Below are 15,029 nucleotides of genomic sequence, written 5' to 3' on the forward strand. Positions count from 1 at the left end.
GACCTCTGCTCTGCTTCCAGGACCCAAATCTGGCAGAGTGTCATCTCTACTGAGCCACTGCAGCAGGACGGGGAGCAATCTTACCCGCACACCTTCTTGTACCACGCCACTCAGTCAGTGAGAAGAGCTGTGTGAGAATTCACCCTAGGACAGCAGATTGGGAAGACCTAGAAGGTCCTCCAAACAAATTCTGTCTGGTTGGAACCAATACCAGGCAGTCACAGCTACTGTGTGCCATGCCAGCGCCTGCTTGTGGATCCCCTACCCTTACCCCAAAAGTCCACACACTGAGCAGGTAGCTCACTCAGTGAGCTTGACAAGTAAGGCACAGAATCACACTGCACTCCCACCCAGTGCTCCTGACCATCAAACCCACCAACAGCTCCTGGAGGCATCACCAAGTAAAATGCAGGCACTGCTGAGCGACAGGTCCACAGCCTAAACTCACCCTCCATCTCATCAGCATTCACAGCAACACGGCCGGGCTCTATTGCTTCCCAGTGTGGCACAGCAGGAAGTACACAGCAGTCACACAAAGTGCTCTTGCCAAAACGGAAAAAAGAAGCTGGGTTTAGTCAAACCACCAGTTTGCAGGAAGCATGGGAGATAAAACGCTTCTTCACAAGAAAGCAGCCAGCTGAACACAGACTGTAATGCTCTGCACAGGACCAAGACCCACAATCCAGGACCAGGACCCATGACCCAGCTTCCTCCACAGATGAAAAACGGAGGGAGACTGTCACAGATTCAAAGAGACCTAAGAGACACATCACCAAGTGCAGTGTGGGGATCCTGACTGTCTCCTGTCTAGCCACCAAAGGGCAGTTTTACAGTTACACAACACTGCCTTGGGTACTGATGATTACTGAATTAGATGTAATAATAATAATAGCAATAATAATTGTTGTTTTGTTTTTGTTTTTTGATGGTACAATGGGGTTAAACTCAGGGCCTGGCAATTGTGAGGCAGGTATTCTACTACTCAAGCCATGCATCCAGCCCTTTTTGCTTTGGTTGTTTTTGAGATGGAGTTTCACTTTATGCCCAGGCTAGTCTGGACCTCAATTCTCTTACTCATGCTTTCCACCTGTCTGGGCTGATAGACATGTACCACCATACCCAGCTTTTTTGTTAAGATGGTGTCTCAAGAACCTGCTGCCCAGGCTGGGCTCCCTATCTCTGCCTCCCAAGTAACTAGAATTACAGCCTTGAGCCACTATGTCTGGTGAATGATTATTTTTTTAATCTTCTTCTGTTAGCAATATATACTAAGTATTTATGGGTGAAATATGATATCTAGAATTTGCTTCAAAATACTCTGACCGTGGGAGGAAGTAGGTGAAATAAGCATGGCTAAGTGTTGATAACTGTTGAAGCTGGGAGAGTATAAATGAGGTTTCATTGCTTGTTCTACTTCTGGCTATGTTTGATATTTCCCATAACAAAGGCAAATTTTAAAAAGAGGGGATGGTGACTGAGAATAGAACCTTTAAAGCCAAAACAACATCATAACTTGGTGTGAAAATGGTCAAGATCTTCCTTTGAAAAACTTTTCTACTACAAGAGATAAAGTTACCAACTTAGAAAAAAACAAGAGTTTTCAGCACAGAGGCAAGGATTCCCAGGAATATACCACAGAAACCAAAAGAAAATGTCAGTTTAAGAAAAGATGTATGTTTTAGAATATTAATAAGACATTTAAGTGTGCATAATAAAATGAGAAAATACTTATAAAATGCATACCATAAAAATCTTTTTTTTTTCTTGCAGTGCTTAGGATCAAACCCAAGGCCTCATGCATGCTAGGCAAGCACTCTTACCAACTCAACTACATGCCCCACCCCATACCATAAAAATCTTAACATTATCATGAAACTTTAAACTCTCATAAGTCTTCCTTTCAAACAATAGGAGCGGAAAGTTAAGGGAAAGTAAAAGAAAGGCATATAGATGTCAAAGTATATGAGAAGAAACAAGAGAGCATATTCACTTGTAATAAAATTAACACATGTTTAAAAGGCGCACCACAGGGCTGGAGTAACTCAAGTGACAGAGCGCCTGCTTAGGAAGCCGAAGGCCTTGAGTTCAATCCCCAGCCCTCCTTGGGAAGCACACCAACGTATACACAGTGTGCACATCATCCCATACTCAGTCCCCATGGGTGATTGTCCTTCTACAGTGCTGCTGGTGGCTTGTAAATTGGTTCACACTTCCTGTGTCTATGTAGCACAAGCTGCATTAACACCCTTTGTCTTCACATTTCCTCCTGTAGATGTTTACTCACCAGAAGTAAAAAGAAGAAAGTTGTCTTATCTGCAATAGTAAGCCTGGACAAACTTCCTCAGAGGCTATGCTGCAACTATTAGTGAATGGCTCAGGAGTGGTGGCCTTGAGGTCAGCAGGCTTAACTCCTGGTGCTAACCCTGTGTTATGACTTGGCTTTTTCCTATCCCATGAGCTAAAAATTTGCACTTCAGTCTGCAGCTGCTGGAAAACTGGAAGAGATCTAGAAGATAGAGTGTTATCGTTAATATGTGTAAATTATCTACTTAGTCACTGGTTACCATCTTGTGTATAAGACTGAAATAATTAAAACACTAATTTTCATCAGTCGTGATACCTCCTGATTCAGAATCCAAATCTGAATCATGAACACCCTGAGACTGTTAAATGAATGCACTTGGTCAATACCCTTGATTTCTAATCCACAATGGGAAACATTCCCAAAAACAGACAGCCAGATCCCCAAGATGAATTCTTAGAATTTTCCAGAAGATTCATTTTTCTCAGGCCTTAGGGTCCCATAGAAAGAAAATTGAGAGCCCATGAACTGCGAGGGTACTTCCCACCATTTTCTTCCCCATGTTTTCCACTCCCACTCCAGCACAGTGAGTTTACACAGGAGGGATTTTGCTCAAGTCTCCCATCTGGTCCAAGGATGCTGTTTTGAGTGGAGGGAAAGCCCAGCTACAATAGAGAAAAAATCGGCCCCATGCCTCCACAAAAAGCACAGCTTAAAGACTTGAAGCTCCAGCACCAGAAATGTAGATCCACAGAGCTCAGCATACACAGCCCATCTGATAAGCCTACTGGCACATGTGTGCAACACATTAAGGAGGAGTCACAGCAAACAAAATGAGCGAGTCTGTGAGCTGGTGAACTTTGAGGAAACGCTTTGGCATTATCCAGATCAAAATCTCAATGGAATCCTGCAAAAACATGGAGCATTCATTGGACACCAGCAGAGGAAATACTTATGTGGTCTACCATGATGGGAACAGGGACTTCTTACACTTAGAAATTGATATTAAAATACAAGGCAGACCAAAGAAGAAATGGAAAGTGAAAGCTGGAGAAGACCTTATCAATGAAATCTTGGATTGAGTTCTGAGTTCTGAGTCCTAGTACTCAGCATACCTCCTCAATCTGGCCCACAGAGCAGCCTTGGGTCAATCAGCAGATCAGTGACACCTGCTGAAGGCCGCCAGGGAATGGCAGACTCAGCAAGGTGTACTACCTGGTTAATAAATGCCAATCTTCTCAACTCTGAGTCTAAAGGCCCATATTTTTACATATGCTCATTGCTGGGTGATGCTCACCACTGGTTTTGTTAATAAACGTGTGGATCTGTGTCTAAGAGATAAAGCATTAAAGTCATAACTGCTAAAGCAACAGACATATACATATGTATATGTATAGATATAAAACACAACTTTTTCAAGTATGCGAACAGGACATGTTTAAAGCCCTATTTGTTCACCAAGTGCCATTTTGTGCAAAAAAAAAAAAGAGAATAGCTGTTAATTAATATTGGAATAAGATAAGGATGATCTATGCCAATAAATGGAGCTATGTCAAAACCTATTTTCCAGAAAGTAGAACTAGAACTAGCTCTAGTTTCTAGAATCTAGAAATACATGTGTATGTGTGTGAATGCACACATATATGTGCCTATATATACATATCTGTATATTTTACACACACACACACATAATTCTTTCCAGACACACTTCTCACAAGCACGGTCCACATCACATGAACATGATTCCTGTGTGTGCTGCCTGATTTGGGTCCTGATTCCACCACCCCATCGATGCTTTGGAAGGTTTGTTCTCATGGTACAGCAAATCTCTTAATTATTAAATATGTGCAAAATAAAGTACTAACAGCCCAATTCAGTATTTTCCTTCAAAATGATGGCCATGTCTTTCCATTTCTGTCAAAGCTATTCTAATGTAAACTTTTCTATCAAAATCATCTGTGAAGAATTGAAACAAGGAGCCCTCCGAGCATTTGTTTTCCAAAACCCCCACTCTGTTTTCTTGCTGAAATTCCAAATTACTGATCTACCCCACTGCAAATATATAGTGCCTTTCTCCAGAAAGCCCTAGTGGCAAAATAGAAATGTTTCCCTTCAGATTCAGGAAATGGTATTTTATGATTAAATTAGTTTGAGCAACACAGCCTGCGTGTTTTATATCACAGAGCCCCTAGCAGATGGCTTCGGCATCCTTATTCTGAGGCAAGTTTTAGTTTGCCAGCCTCAGTTAAAAAGCTTTAAAATGTTTGCCTTGGAAGGAATGGCTATACAATGGGGAAGAAGCATTGTGATGCCTTATCATTTAGGAAAAATATTCCACAAATAACTGGCTCTCGTTACCACTTGTTTTGTGTGACCAGGCTGCAGGTGTGGGTGCACAGTGCCTCGTTAGGACACTGCAAGTCTGCTTTTCATGACCCTTTCCTGGCTGTGCTGTGCAGCGCTATGCAGGGCCTGTGATTCCAGTCCCCTGCATCTGTGTGCACGTCTGCTGTGATTCATTACAATAACAGGAATTTGTTGCTGTTAGGATTGAAATAAATCAGTTTTGTGGTCTGGGCAGCCGTTTTGATAACCATGGCTCCACCTCAAATTTGCTGCCTAGTCTTAAGTCATCTACAATACAGTCTAGTCAAAGAAGAAACAGACAGATACTGTATACCCTAGGAATTTTAAAAGAAAATGGGTTACACTGTGGGCCAGGAATTTAACTACAACTTTCCCTGCATTAACTCATTTAATCCTCAGCATCCTTAGGTGTTAAATCCTTCTCTGATCTGCCTTAGATGCTAAGGAACTGCTATCCCCAGTTGGGTACCTTGCTCACTGCTCACGGGCCCTCCACTTGGTACACAGCTCAGCTGCACCTAGAGCCCTGGTTCTGAATAGCTCTTATGGCACGCTCCCCCTAGACATGGCAGCTTAAGGGGGAGGACTGGAGTCCTCTCCATTAGTTCCTTTGTGAGTCCTGGAGCAGAGAAAAACCACACCTGGTCACTCTACCCAACCGAAACAGCTGTCTACACCCAGAGCTGAGGTCCATCACTGGCCATGGGATAGACCTGTCTCTCTGCAAAGCTGCCAGGACAGCAGCCAATGCAGACATTTCTACCTCATCACCTCCCTTTAAGGAACAGTCGAGTCTGTGGCTTCTCTCTCCCCTTCTTTTCTATTTATATATTTGCTCCCACAACAGAGAAACTTAATATTTTATTTTCTATAGGAAAATTACTGCTTCTTTGAAATTCAAATTTAACTTGACATTTTGAATTCTTATTTGCTTATGTTGGACACTGTGCCTAGGTGCTAACCAGTGAAGAGTGCTATCCTCCTTCAATGACAGGAAAAGGTCACAAAAGCAGAAGGTCCGGGTTCCCTTGCTCTCTCCCTTCCTAGGTGCACCTTTCCCTGGGGTCAAGCACCTGTCCATCTCACCACTTCTGCCTTCATGGCCTCAGACTCTGTCCCTTTGCTGTCTGTCATTGAGTTTCATCTCCATTGTCACCTCTTCATGACACTTTCCCGACCACCCTGCTTGGCCTACCCTGTGGTTGTGGTTTGAATATATCCCCCAAAGTTCATCTCCACAGGCAACAGTGCTAAAAATCAGGACCTGTAAGAGGTGACTAGGCAGGGCCTCTGTCCTTATGGGGAATTAAGACAAGACTGTCACCCCAGGAACAGGTTGCTGATGGAAGGATGAACTTGTCTCTTCCCCTCTTGCTCTCTGCCAGGCACACTCTGCTGCTCTCTGCCTTCCACCATGGGTCACGCAGCAAGAAGGCCCTGGCCAAAGGTGAGCACTTAACCTTGCAATTCCCAGTCTCCAAAACGACATGAAATAAATCTCTGTTCTTTATAAACCACCCAGTCTCTGGTATTGTGTTATAGCAGCACAAACAGACTATAACACCTATAATCATATTTATGCTTTCCAAGGCCTAACTGCAACTATTTAATGTGTTTTGGGTTAGCTTGATCCCACCTATTTAGGAAACAGAGATCTAGATCACCTTGGGGCAGACCTAGCAATGCAAGGTTGGCTGTAGAGAGAGTAGTATGAAAGGATGACTCCTTGATTCACTAATGGAGACTGTGACACATGGTGCCCTGGAGGCCATGTGCCAATGGTCTTATCAACTCCCCTTCCAGCCCTGTCAAAGCCATCTTGGACCACACACTAACATGATATATTTCTCTTCCTCTCATCTCCAGTGCCAGTGGCACTGCTCCTTTGTCACTTACTACCATTGTCTTGAAGTTCTTTGCATATTTGTGTCATCACCCAGACTGGATAACTTTTAACAAAGCAGAAGCCACCTCCCAGCTCCCAGCCATGTGCAATAAGCTTCAAGAAACACCAGCTCTATGGTGTTGGGATGCATGTACAAGTGTTCCAACCTTCAAACACCCCTAGAGTCTGGGTCTAGGCCAGGTTACTTGGAATCAGGTCATGGTGGATGAAGGCCTCATCAGATACCACACTGACATAGGTGTGGACATGGCCAATCAAGAGGGAGAACCAACTCTTGCAAGGCTTAGGGGTCACAAGCTAGATAGGGCAATAGGAAGCAGGAGCAAGCTATATTTACCACCAAAGGTCACACAGGTCATCACCAGTGGAACAGAGACCCACACTTGATGTTGCAACAGAAGAATAACCAGAGAAAAGTAATGTACTCATTGCTCACCAGATCTTTCAAGACCATCACAAGAGTGCCTATTTTGTGCTGAGTTGTCACAAGTCACTAAAAATACCAATGAATAAGATGTGTCCCCAATCTTGTGCGAGTTGTGATTTTCTTCCATTTTGCACTCAGTTATAATCTTCCTGAGGACAACAATTTATCACTTTGGATCTCTGGAACCTAACAGATAGTTGTCCTAAGTGAGGGACAACTTGCTTTTTGTTCATCTACAAGAATGAATTAGAACAAAAAGTAGAAACATTGAGGGAAAAGGAGTTTGTCAAAATAACACATGCAAGACTGTCTCAAGAAATAGCTTGAATTCTTCAGCAGTGAACTGGGTTTCCTTCTTTCTGAATGTGGTCAGGCACAGGTTGAGCTACCTCCTAACAAGAACACTGTGGAAGAAATTCCAACAGTTTGATATGGCTATCAGTCTCTTTCATCCTAGGCTTCCCAGTGTTCACTTGGTGTTAATGTCACTGCTTTCAGAGAGTCAGACTTCTCCAGAGGAACAAACTAATAAGATATATATAGATATATAGAAAGAGATTTATTATGGGAATCGGTTCATGAGATTATGGAGGCTGAGAAGTCCCACGATCTGCTGTCTGCAAGCTGGAGGCCTGGGAAAGTCGATGGACTAATTCAGTCCAAATCTGAAGGTCTGAGAACACAGAAGTCCATAGTGTAAGTCCAAGTGCAAGTCTCAAGTCCTGAGAACCAGAAGCATTGGTGTCCAAGGACAGAAGAAGATGTATGTCCCAGCTTAAGAAGAGGGAGAATTTGCCCTTCCCCTGCCTTTTCATTATATTTGAGCCCTGAACAGGATTGGATGGTGCCTTCCCACACTGGTAAGGGTGGACCGTCATTGTTCTACTGATTCATATGCTAATCTCTTCTGGAAAGATCCTTATAGAAATATTTTATGGCTACCTGGGCTTCCTTAGCCTAGGCAAGTGAACACATAAAATTAACTATCAAAGACCAATAAGGAGATGACAGGTGATTCCCTTAACATTTATCAATTAATTTGAAAGAGGGCAAGAGTGTGCCTCCCTGGTCTTTCTGAGTAGTCAAAGCCTTTATTCATTGTTACCATGCCTCGTAAGTAAACATCACCCAGTAATTCTACTCGTTCTTCTTCTCAGCTTTCTCCTCTTTCCCCATCTGCCCTCTGTCTAGTGGAACTCCACTACCTTACCAACCATAGCAGGCTATGGAAAAATACACAGGAGGAAGAAGGTACTGGAATTTGTTCCTGCCACAGCTCTTCTTCCTGTAGGAGACAGAGACTTGTCACATTGCTGATCTGTGGACACAGTCCATTCCAGTGACACACATGTTTGGAAGGACATGTTCTTTCAGGTACAATAAAATTGAATCTCATCTCCACATCTGGAGCCGAGTAGGAAAATTACCTTAATTAAATACAGCCAAGTTCAGATTTATTGCTCAGCACATTGAGTGCTCTTCATCTCTGAGGACCAAACCTGATATTCCAGAAAAGCCATTTTCCACTGGCACTCATACACTTGCCCACCTATGGCCTTTCAATGCATGGACTCCAGGAGAAATCTACTCCTTAATTTTCAATGTGGTAAAGAAATTACAGCTTAATGAAAAGCATAAGGCCAACATAACTTATTGAAGAGCGAGTGCAGAGTCAAATCACTGTGGAGGCCACATGTCCTTGTAAGCAAAGGTTGGCTATTTGTTCTCATTCTGCCCTCACTGAATTCATAGATGATTTTCTTTGTTCTGAGCAAGTGAACTTGTGCTTTTGTATGCTGTAAGTTGTTTCAGTTGCAGGTACTCAAAACTATTGACTGTGGGAAAGTAATTAGAGAAATCAAGGGATAAATTCAACATACATAAAACTAAAGCCCTGAAAAATGGATTGTTTTCCCTGGTAAACAGGACTGATCCGGAAAGGAGGAAACACACAGAGAGCCGGAACTAAGTGAATGGCCCAATTGTGTGAAAGGCCTGCTATGAAGCCAGTCCATTGAGTGGGCCCTCTGTTGGGCCACAGTTCCCTGAGTCATTTTTAAATACTACTAATAAACTGCAGAAATTCTCATTGCACACAAACTAGAATGGCCTTTGTAGATACAGAAGTACTTTGAGGATGCAGTAAGACCTTAACTGTACTGGCCTTGACCTTGACAAGGCTTCTCCTTGACTTGCTTTCCTTGTTTCAACCTGAGCCATCTCAGGGATTCCCATTACCGCCATCACTAGCTCTCATGTGAAGACCAATTCCTGACTTCTTTTCAAGTCTCCACAGTCCTATTTCCAGGGCTCGACTGGATGCCCCCACTTATCTGCTAGGCATCTCTGGTGGACAGCTCACAGACACCTCAAATTCCACATGCCCCACCCCCCACTCAACTTAGTATCTTTTCCCCTAAGTGGGCCCCTCCTTCTCTCTCTCCTGGCCGCATTAACTCCACCCATGATCCCAGACAGCCCTGGCCCCTGAATTACCATGGCTTCAGAGCCAGAGTGTGCCCTATGGGTACTTCTCACCATCCTGCAGTGTCCCTGAGCTGTGGTTCATCCCATGCCTGCTCTTCCCTTATCCAGGGCATACCAAGCACACAGGTTAGCTCTGCTTTCTGGCTTCCAGCTGGACCTCTCCAGGCTGGAGCCCATCTTACCCAGCCTAAGCTCAGCTCTGAGAAAGGCCCCAACATGTTCTGCTCTCATACTGAGACACCTGACAATTCACTGGATCCCTACTGTCAGTCCACTTATTTGAGTAGTGCCATACCACCAGCACTGTCCTTGCTTCTGAGAGACACTCATATTTGTCCCAAAGAGCAGGAGTCTAGATTGGCTCTCCCTTACCTCTGCTTCCCACGCACAGCAGCACCTAGGAGCCGGCTCCAAACATGCTGACATTCTCCTGACAGCTCCTGTGAGTCCAACTGCCTGTTCAATACAGCCTTAAGCCAGCTGTATCACCCACATTCCTTTAGGATCCGGTCACATGAGACTCCTTCCTCAAGGGACTCCTTGCCTTGTGCCATTTGTCCCCCATGCTGACACCTTCAACACTTCCCACCAGCTTCTCCCACCCACTTCTGCAAGTGCATTAACTGGGGGTGTGACCCTATTAAAGCCTATTCTCGTTAGCCTGCCTTACAGCTCTCCTGTAAGGCTGTCCCACCACCCTACCAGCTCCCACAATCCCACAATCCCACTGACCATAAGGAACCCCACTGTGAGTGGGCAGAACTGACTCCATGCTGACGTGGAAGAGAGTGAATTTTCTCATGAGTTTATATGAATAGGAATCTTGAAATGCCTCCATGACAGATGGAATTAAAACTCTATGAACTCTTAAAGCTACATTCCGTAAAGCTCATTAGCTTCTTAAGCCCAATTCAAGGTCTCCTCCTTAACCCTGCTCTGTGTGGCCAGCAAATGGGAAAGGAAAAAGAAGTAGGTCAATGGCTGTTGCCACATTATCACCTATTAAATCTACAAGCAGATTTCTGACCCCCAGATGGCAAATTAGGCCACATAGTTATCTCTTTCTTCCCTGGGTCCTATTGAAATCACTAAAAAAAAGTATGATAAAAATAGCAAATACTTAAGAACATAAAATAGGAATGATTCCCAGAAGACCAAAAACTTTAGGGAATTTCTGACTCTGGGCCAAGGTGGAAGCACCAAGGATGGGCCTTAGAAAGGCACCAGGGCCAAAGACAGAAGTACTACAGACCCTGGTGACTGCTCCCTGCCCTCATGGATACAGGGACCAACTACCTAAGACAGTGTTCATATGGCCTCATGCCCCCTACCCAGGTCAGTACCTGCACGTGCACCACTGGGAGGAGGCCCCAGCCTACCTACCTGCTCCCACCAACATGTCCTGGAGCTGTGACCCTAGCCAAGGAACAGGAAGCCAGGTCCCCACAGCTCTGGATGGTGTTGAGGGTGCACAGCTTGGCAGGGGAGAAGGACTCTGACCTTCACATTGCTCAGTCAATGTCAATCTAAATCTTTCTTTGTAAGTGTGAACAATAAATACCCCAAATTTGAGGGAAACCAACTGCCCCAGAGGAAGCACAACAGACTGGACTCTTAGGATAATTTGCTCAGGAGGAGACAGAAGTGAGTGTAAATGATTTTACCTGGTGTCCTCAGAGAGATGCAAAGCTAACTGTACTCGGTTACAAAAACCAGGTTTCTCTCTACCAGAAATTTTGAAGGACAAGGAATAAAATAATGCCCCAATATTAAACTCAGCAGAAAGCCTGAACAATGTGGAAAACCCAACAATGGTCAGGAAAGAGAGACCTAGTTTATCAGCGATTATCAAAGGTGGGAATGAATTAAATTCCTCTACTATAACACAAAAATTTACACATGGAGGTTGGGGGAATCTGAAATTCTTTCATTTATAAGACCAGCCAAAAAATGGTATTAAAAACACTGATACCTGTGTCAATCAGGATTCTTCAGGGAAGCAGCACCAATAAGTAAGGAGATACAGTGGGTCCTCTGTAATAATTCCACGCCCACAGATCCAAGTATTTTCAACCCTATATAGAAAATACCTGAAAATAAAATAATCATCTCAGTACTGAGCATGTTTTTTCTTATCATTATTCCCTAACAACACAGTATAATGCCGTTTACTGTGGCATGCCACAGTATTTGCATGGCATTTACATCATTTCAGACATTACGAATAATCTTGAGATTATTTAAGGTATTCGGGAGGATGATGTAAATAACAGGCAAACACTGAAAGAACTGGGACAGAAGTAGGCTTTGGTGTCCTCAAGGGACCTGGAACCAACCCCTGTGACCACCAATGTATGGCTGGATGCGTTGTTTGTGTATGTATCACTATACTCCAACATAATACAATAAATATCTTTGAAATATTCAAAAACTGATCGTGCTCAAGGCTAGTGGTGTGGCTCTAGCAGTAGAGCACTTGCTTCGCAAATGTGAAACCCTGAGTTCAAACCCCAGTTCCATCAAAAAAAGAAAAAAGAAAGAAAGAAATGTCAACAAGCCACGCACAATGCCTTATGTCTATAATCTCAGCAACTTGAGAGGCAGAGATTAAGAGGATCACAATATGAGGCTAGTCAGACCAAAAGTCTGTACCTCAACATTATAAAGGCTATATATGACAAACCTACAGCAAACATCACACTTAACGGTGAAAAACTGAAACCATTTCCGCTAAAATCAGGAACAAGACAAGGATGCCCACTATCTCCACTCCTATTCAACATAGTACTGGAATTCCTAGCCAGAGCAAGGAGGCAAGAAGAAGGAATAAAAGGAATACAAATAGGTAAAGAAACTGTCAAAATATCTCTATTTGTGGATGATACAATCCTATACCTTAAAGACCCAAAAAACTCTACCCAAAAACTCTTAGACACCAAAAACAGCTATAGCAAGGTGGCAGGATACAAAATCAACTTACAAAAATCATTAGCTTTTCTATACACCAATGACAAACAAATTGAGAAGGAATATAAGGAAACAATTCCATTTACAATAGCCTCAAAAAAAAATCAAATACCTAGGAGTAAACTTAATGAAGGATGTGAATGACCTCTACAAGGAGAATTACAAGCCACTGAAGAAAGAGATCGAGGAAGACTATAGAAGATGGAAAGATCTCCCGTGCTCATAGATTGGTAAAATCAACATAGTAAAAATGGCTATACCACCAAAAACAATCTACATTGTTTAATGCAATTCCCATCAAAATCCCAATGACTTTCATCACAGAAATTGAAAAATCTACCCTAAAAGTTCATTGGAAATACAAGAGACCGCAAATAGCCAAGGCAATACTCAAAAAAAAAAAGAGCAATGCTGGAGATATCACAATACCTGACTTAAAACTATGTTACAAAGCAATAGCAGTAAAAACAGCATGGTACTGGCACAAAAACAGACATGAAGACCAGTGGAACAGAATAGAGGACCCGGATATGAATCCACACAACTATACCCACCTCATTTTTGATGGAGAAAAGACAACCTCTTCAACAAATGTTGCTGAGAAAAGTGGTTATCCATCTACAAGAAACTGAAACTAGATCCATGTCTATCACCCTGTAGTAGTATCAACTCAAAATGGATCAAGGACCTTAATATCAGACCTGAAACTCTGAAGTTAGTGCAGGAAGGAGCAGGAAACACTCTGGAACTAATAGGTATAGGCAAGGACTTCCTCAACAGAACCCCAGCAGCTCAACAACTAAGAGAAAGGATGGACAAATGGGACTTCATAAAACTAAAAAGCTTCTGTACAACAAAAGAAAAATGGTCTCTAAACTGAAGAGACCACCCACAGAGTGGGAGAAAATATTTGCCAGCTACACATCAGACAAAGGACTGATAACAGGGAGCTCAAAAAACTAAACTCTCCCAAAATCAAAGAACCAATATAGAAATGGGCAAGTGAACTAAACAGAACTTTCTCAAAAGAAAAAATTCAAATGCCCAAAAAACACATGAAAAAATGCTCACCATCTCTAGCCATAAAGGAAATGCAAATTAAAACCACACTAAGATTCCACCTCACCCCTGTTAGAATAGCAGCTATCATCAAAAACACTGCCAATAACATGCATTGGTGAGGATGTGGGAAAAAAGGAACCCTCATACATTGCTGGTGGGAATGCAAGCTGGTGCAACCACTCTGGAAAAAAATTTGGAGGCTTCTTAAAAATCTAAACATAGATCTGCCATATGATCCAGCAATCCCACTCTTGGGGATATACCCAAAGGAATGCGATACAGGTTACTCCAGAGGCACCTGCACACCCATGTTTATTGCAGCGCTATTCACAATAGCCAAGTTATGGAAACAACCAAGATGCCCCACTATTGATGGATGGATGAAAAAAATGTGGTATTTATACATAATGGAATTTTACTCAGTCAAGAAGAAGAATGAAATCTTATCATTCACAAGTAAATGGATGGATCTGGAGAACATCATTCTGAGCGAGGTTAGCCAGACTCAGAAGACCACAAATCATATGTTCTCCTTCATATGCAGTCTTTAGATCAAGGACAAATACAGCAGTGTTGTAGGACTCGTGTTACATGACAAGGGGAGAACATATACAGGAGATACAGGGTTAGATAGAAAACCCAAAACATGAAAGCATTTGATGTCCCCACTCCAGAGGAATTAATACAGAAACCTTAAAGGGACAGAGGTCAATATGGGAAGGGGATCATGAACCAGTGTAAAGATCAGTTAGAGATGAATCAACTTGGGTTGTAATACACTTGTGCATGGAAGCAATGCTAGGAATCTCTCTGTATAGCCGTCCTTATCTTAACTAGTAAAAATGCTATGTCTTTCTTATTATTGCTTATGTCTTCTCTTCAACAGAACTGGAGAAAAGCACAGAACAGGTTCTGCCTGGAAGAGAGGGGGAAGGGAGAGAAGGTGAGGGCAGGAGCAGGGGGAGAAATGACCCAAACAATGTACGCATATGTGAATAAATGAATAATTTTAAAAAGATATTACACTAGTTGTAATAAATCCAGAAAAAAGAAATGTCAACGGGCCACACACAATGCCTTATGTCTATAATCCTAGCAACTTGAGAGGCAGAGATCAAGAGGATCACAGTATGAGACTAGCCAGACCAAAAGTTAGTGAGACCCCCGTCTCAACAAAACCACTGAGAATGGTGTGTGTACCTGTCATCCCACCCCTGCAGGAAGCATAAATAAAAGGATCACAGTGCAGGCCAGCCGGGCATAAACATAAGACACTATTTGAAAAGTACCTATGGCATAAAGGGATGGGATTGTTACTGAAGTGGTAGAGTACCTGCCCAGCAAGAGCAAGGACCTGGACCTGGATTCAAACAGTAAGCATCACAAAAATAATAAAAAATTGATTGTGCTCAAGTCTAAAATTTCTGCTTATCAAAAACCACCAGTGATGCTGGGTATGGCAGTTCATGCCTGTAATCCCAGCTACCTGGGAGGCCGAGATGGGGAAGATC

At 42.9% G+C, this 15,029-nt stretch overlaps 1 long non-coding RNA gene across 1 annotated transcript in view; it reads right to left on the bottom strand.

The window, feature by feature from the left end:
• The window catches only part of LOC141424840 (uncharacterized), a 47,060-nt gene that overhangs the window by 19,768 nt on the left and 12,263 nt on the right, over window positions 1-15,029 (bottom strand). The window contains exon 2 of the long non-coding RNA XR_012449803.1: window positions 11,462-11,579. This is a non-coding gene — a long non-coding RNA (uncharacterized lncRNA). The remainder of the gene's footprint in view (window positions 1-11,461; window positions 11,580-15,029) is intronic.

This window comes from Castor canadensis, chromosome 7 (genome assembly GCF_047511655.1).
Source record: "Castor canadensis chromosome 7, mCasCan1.hap1v2, whole genome shotgun sequence".
In the NCBI taxonomy this organism is placed as follows: Eukaryota; Metazoa; Chordata; class Mammalia; order Rodentia; family Castoridae; genus Castor; species Castor canadensis.